Raw genomic sequence first — 5891 nt, 5'->3', positions numbered from 1 at the left:
CTTTGAAAAAAAAAAAAAAGGTGGTGTAGTATTCTATAGCATAAACATAGTATCGAATCAAAGCGCTATGGTTGGTCATTTAGATGTTTCCAATTTTCCAGCATTACAAATCTGTAGTGATCGTCCTTCTACATATATCTTTGGCCATCTTTTTTAGTTATCTGTATGAAATCTAAGATACAAGGTGCACATTTAAAATTTTAACAGCCACTGCCAAAATGCCCTCTGAAAAGGTTTCTACCAGTCTGTAATGCTATGAACACTGTATGAAATGGCCTTTTTCTTCACACCTTGTAGAATACTGGCTATGATCAATCTTTGCCAAACTGACAGAAAGATATTGCAGTTTTAATTTGCATTTCTTGATTATTCATGGTATTCAAAATATTTTCATACATTTATAGGCCATTTATAATTTTTCTTGTCAATTGCCCTTTCATGTCCTTTACCAATTTTTCCTTTAGATTGTTTTTTCCTTGTTGATTTTAATAGCTTTTTATTTATTAAGTGATGATATTAATACTCTGTCCTGTGTGTTACAAATATTGTCCTTGAATTATCTGTTTGCCTTTGACCACGCTTATGGTGTTTTTTAATTTTATTTTTTAACTTTTGCAGCAAAGAAGTTTTAAATTTTTTATACAGGCAAAACTATCGGTCTTTTCTTGATTTCATAATTGGAGATTTCTTCTAAGATTATTAAAATATTCATTCAAGTTCTAATTCCTTACTTTTTTTTGGTCTTAGATTCATGTAAAATATTGGTGAAAAGAATGAATCCACCCTGCCCACATTTTTTTTTTTAACAGTTTCCCTATTGGTGGACATTTGGGCTATTTCCAACTTTTTACTATTATGTGTATTATATTTCTAATGACAAGCTTATTTGGAGGACTTGGGGGCTAGTATATATAAATATTATTAAGGTAACTCATATCAATTCATCCAAATTCACATCTACACACCTTTAGAAAAATTGTATCAGTTTATATTCCCAGAAGCAGTGGTGTTTGAGAGGACCTGTTTTTCCATACTCTTGCCAACAAAATTATTATGTTATAAAGTGTTGACAATCTGATTAGGAAAAAGTGATGCTTTATTTTTGTTTTAATCCATTTCTTTAACTATGAATAGTATAATACAACTTTTAATATGTTTATTGGCCCTTTGTATTACTTCTTCTGTGAATTGCCTTTTTATGTTCTCATTTTTTTTTCCTACAGGAGTTTTCATTATTTATTTTAAATATTTATTGATTTATTTGAGAGAGAGAGAGAGAGCGAGCGCGCCAGCATGTGTGAATGGTGGGTGGGGGCGGGGTAGCAGGGGCAGAGAGAGGCAGAGAGAGAATCTTAAGCAGACTCACTATTGAGCATGGAACGCGATTAGGGCTTGATCTCACTACCCTGACATCATGACCTGAGCTGAAATCAAGAGTTGGATGCTTAACTGAGTCACCCAGGTGCCCCCATTATTTTTGTTAAGTTTATTTATTTTTTAGTGATCTCTATACCCAGTGTAGGACTGGAACTCATGACCCTGAGATCAAGAGTTGCATGCTCTACTGACTGAGCCCCAAGTTTTCATTATTTTTAAGAGTAGGACATCCATCCCTACCTAGAAATCAAATACTATATTTACTTTATTTATTTCTTATTTTAAAAAAAATAACCTGATTCTTTTTTTTTACTTCATCTAAGAGATAACATATTTTGAATGGAACCTGGAGATTATCATGGAATCTAAGGGAAGCTGAATAACCAGAACTCAGGATGATAGGAACTTCTCTCTCCCGAGCCTTCAGGTCTCTCATCTTTGTTTCTGTTTTTCTGTTTCTTTCTTTCTGCAGGTGGGCATTATCTCGTTTTCATGGGTGCCCCGCAAAGATGGTCCCTTTTCTGTATTTCTATCACTCACTTTCAAGTAAACAGCCCAGACCTGTTCCACAAACTCATTGAGTTCAGTTCCAAATTTCCGAGAGAGAGAATGCAAGCATCTCCCTCTTGTCCAATCAATGGGGGCTAAAGGACAGGGCCATGTAGGGCATATATGGCTGCTGGAGGCCACATAGAGGGTCATTAATGGTTTGCAGAAAAGAAGGTCATCACAATTTGGTTGTATACCCAAAAGATTTCTAGCACAAGTTGCTATTATCATATAATGTACCCTAATGTGTATTTGGACTCAACCTGTTCTCTTAATCAGTTATGCTGTAGCATAATCTTAGCACTAGCTGCTCTTGACAATTCTGAATCTTAAGGACTTAGAGATCTGGAAGCAATCTCGGCTGCCTTGGTAAAATGAATCACTTTTCTCTGAGACTTTAAACTTCTAATGATAGTATGGCTTAACTCCTTTAAGAAACCTTGAAACTGACCTGGTCTGGGGATTTGGGATTCATTTAAATTTCTTTTTTTTTTTTAAAAGGTTTTATTTATTTATTCGACAGAGATAGAGACAGCTAGTGAGAGAGGGAACACAAGCAGGGGGAGTGGGAGAGGAAGAAGCAGGCTTATAGTGGAGGAGCCTGATGTGGGCCTGGATCCCATAACGCTGGGATCACGCCCTGAGCCGAAGGCAGACGCTTAACCGCTGTGCCACCCAGGCGCCCCCATTTAAATTTCTTATACGAGATCACCAGCCCAAGAAATTCAGAAAGAAACTGGCTGGTGTTGGGCATATTCCAGGCAGTGGCATCTCCAGGCATTAGCTCCTGACAGTGTTCTGAGATAATACCTAGAAGCCCTTTTGGAATACTGCCATCAGCTTTTCTTCCTTAGGGTGGTGTCAGCAGTTTGTCCCTTTGTCTCTCAACCAGTCCCTTCTCCATGCCTTCTTCCGGACAAAACAAAGCTGCAGAGCCATTACAGCAGAACCACATGTGTTAATAACCCCTCAGAATCAAGTGGAAACTCACATTCCTGTGAGTGTCCTGACTGGGTAACACTTCATTTTCTCCATTCTATACCCCATTCCATGACAGAATCTTTCAATGGAGCATGGAGCATTTGGTTCTTCCTTCATACCTAATGTGCCAGCCTCCTTGGCCAGTGTTTTTGCATGTGGATTGGAATGGTCAGGTCTCTATTGTGGGTGACTGTCCCAAGAATTGCAGATGTTTAGCATCCTTGGTCCTCAAGGAATTAATGGCCAGGCTACCACTTCCAATCTCATGAGAACCAAAAGTGTCCCCACAATGTTTCAGAATTCACTTGAGGAGTAGTTGCACTACTTTGAGGTAACTTCTGCTGTGAACTGAAGTTCTGAGCCACTTGGGTCTCTTATTTGCAAGGATCTCTTTGCATTATATGGGCTGTTCATTGTGTGAGCTAAGACCCTAGTACTGCATGGGGTTGGTCAAATGTTGTTCATTTCTCTTGGGTCAGCATTCTAATGAAGTTGTCAGTTTCCAACAACATTTTCTTCTTTCAGATCTTTGGTCAACAAAACTTTAATCCATGGGTATTGCAAGTTAACTTAGCTTTAGTTAATAGACTAACATCAATTTGATTATTTTGTACGTAAGGCCAAACTGAACTCAAAGCATAAAGGGAATTGTAGCAGGATATAGTGGATAGAGTGCTAGACTGGGAGTTTGGAGATCCCTTACTAGCTGTGTAATCTTGGGTGAATCAGTTCCCCTCTCTCGGTTTTGATTTTTTCATCTGTAAAATGGGGAGGATGGGCTAGACAGTCTCAATTTCTTTCAGGTCTAATATTGGGATTTTTATTTTTTTAAAGATTTTATTTATTTATTTGACAGACAGAGAGACAGCCAGCGAGAGAGGCAACACAAGCAGGGGGAGTGGGAGAGGAAGAAGCAGGCTCTCAGTGGAGGAGCCTGATGCGGGGCTCGATCCCAGAACGCCGGGATCACGCCCTGAGCTGAAGGCAGACGCCTAATGACTGAGCCACCCAGGAGCCCCAAATATTGGGACTTTTATAATGTGTCCCCATTCCATCATCCATAAGATAGGGACAACATGTGTTCACCTCTGAGACAGAATTTTCCTTAATATTAGTAAAATACTGCAGCATTGTGGCCACCCAAAAATTAGGCCCTGGCAATGATCTAAGCTTCCACACAGGTGTTAAAGGCCTAAGACCGGTTTCTTATAAAATGTTTATAACTACTGCAGAGTATGAGTTTGTAAGTATTATACCTGCATGCTGTTACAGCTGTCTCCCATAAGATAGTCATGTTGGAGGGAAAAAAATCACTGGAGAAAGGGCATATATTTCATATTTTAATAGAGGACAAGCAAGGGAAATGAAGTAGAAGGGGAGCCAGGTGAAGAAGTAACCTGGGCTACTAGTACCATTGTCTATTGCCATAGTCATCTTATGTTTGTGGCCGCAATAGTTACCATTTCTTGAAGCGTTTTTTTATGGAATCGGCACTGTATTGAGCTTACATATTTTATCTCATTTAATTCTCACAGCAATCCTATCCAGGCAGGCACTGTGATTATCAATAATTGGCAGAATGAGAAAATTTTTTTTAAAGATTTATTTATTTGACAGGGACAGCCAGCAGAGAGGGAACACAAGCAGGGGGAGTGGGAGAGGAAGAAGCAGGCTCATAGCGGAAGAGCCTGACCTGGGGCTCGATCGCAGAACGCTGGGATCACGCCCTGAGCCGAAGGCAGACGCTTAACGACTGCGCCACCCAGGCGTCCCAAGGCAGAATGAGAATTTGAATCCTAAACGTGTGTGACCCAGAACCCAGCCATTATATTTTACTAAGTCTTATTTGGTACAGGGACAGAAGGAAGCAAAATGCTTTCCCTTTCTAAAACCTCCTAGCAACCCAGACACTACTGGTCACTTATTCTAGTGCTATCTGCTGTTGAAATTGTGGAAAACATACCCCATCAGGAATCTGAAAGGTGGGTTCTAGTTTTACTGCTCTGTATTTTTGGACAAGACTTAAAAGCTTTCTGGATCTCACTTTCCTTATTTGTAAAATAGAGAGCTACTTGAAGGCAGAAGGCCATTTCTTACTCATCTTTTCCCTCTTTGGATGTAGCGGTGTTGGGCAAATAGGAATGCAAGGGGGTCAAGATGGTCCCTATGCTGCGTTTCTCACTCTTTGATCTTGAAATGGGGCCTTGACCAGGCAGGTGTACCGTATCTACAGCGATATTTTGCTTTCTATTTTAAAAACAGAAGGCATGCCAAATTCTCGTGACTTAACCTTTATTTTGAGTGGGTTGGTCTTGACAGAATCAGTGGGAGATTACGTGTGTTGCTCTCTGGATCTGTGACTGACGTTCGTATCCAGGCCTCCTTTACTTTCCAGAGACTTGATACTACTGTTGCATAACAGAAACAGCGCCGATAAATTGTAGTAACCCTTACGAAGGGTGGCTGGGAACCAAGGATTCACGGCAATATCGATCCAGGAAAGCACCTCTTAAAACTTATGAAAACAAGCCCTTCCAGGGCTAGGGGCAAACCCCTGCCAAGAAGACTGTGTCCTGCGTGCACTTTGGTACTTGACCTTGCCCTAGTCTGTTCTCCTCCCAAACTTGTTTCCTCACCTGCAAAACGGTGGAACTGCGGTAGACGGAAATCCCGGAGCTTCTCCCCAGACCCCGGGCTTTAACTCCTCCCCTTGAGGGTGGGGGCGGGGCGAGGAGAAGGTCAGGCCAGGAGTCACCCTCAGCCACCAGGCGGTCCCTTTCCTTCTTCCCACTCCCCGCCCCCTCGCTCCACCGCGGTGAGGTCACGCGGGGGACGTCACGGGTTTGTGACGCCACCGAGGGGCGGGGCTCCCAGAGAGGAAGGGGCGGGGCAAGGGCGGGCGGCGCTTGCGCAGTGGGCGCGGCGCGGGAGGAGGCGGAGGCGGCGGAGAAGCGAGAGGCGGCGGCGGCGGAGGCGGCGGCGCT

Source organism: Ailuropoda melanoleuca, chromosome 5, assembly GCF_002007445.2.
Source record: "Ailuropoda melanoleuca isolate Jingjing chromosome 5, ASM200744v2, whole genome shotgun sequence".
Classification (NCBI taxonomy): domain Eukaryota; kingdom Metazoa; phylum Chordata; class Mammalia; order Carnivora; family Ursidae; genus Ailuropoda; species Ailuropoda melanoleuca.
The sequence above is the reverse complement of the archived record's forward strand: the minus strand, read 5'-3'. Positions refer to the sequence as shown.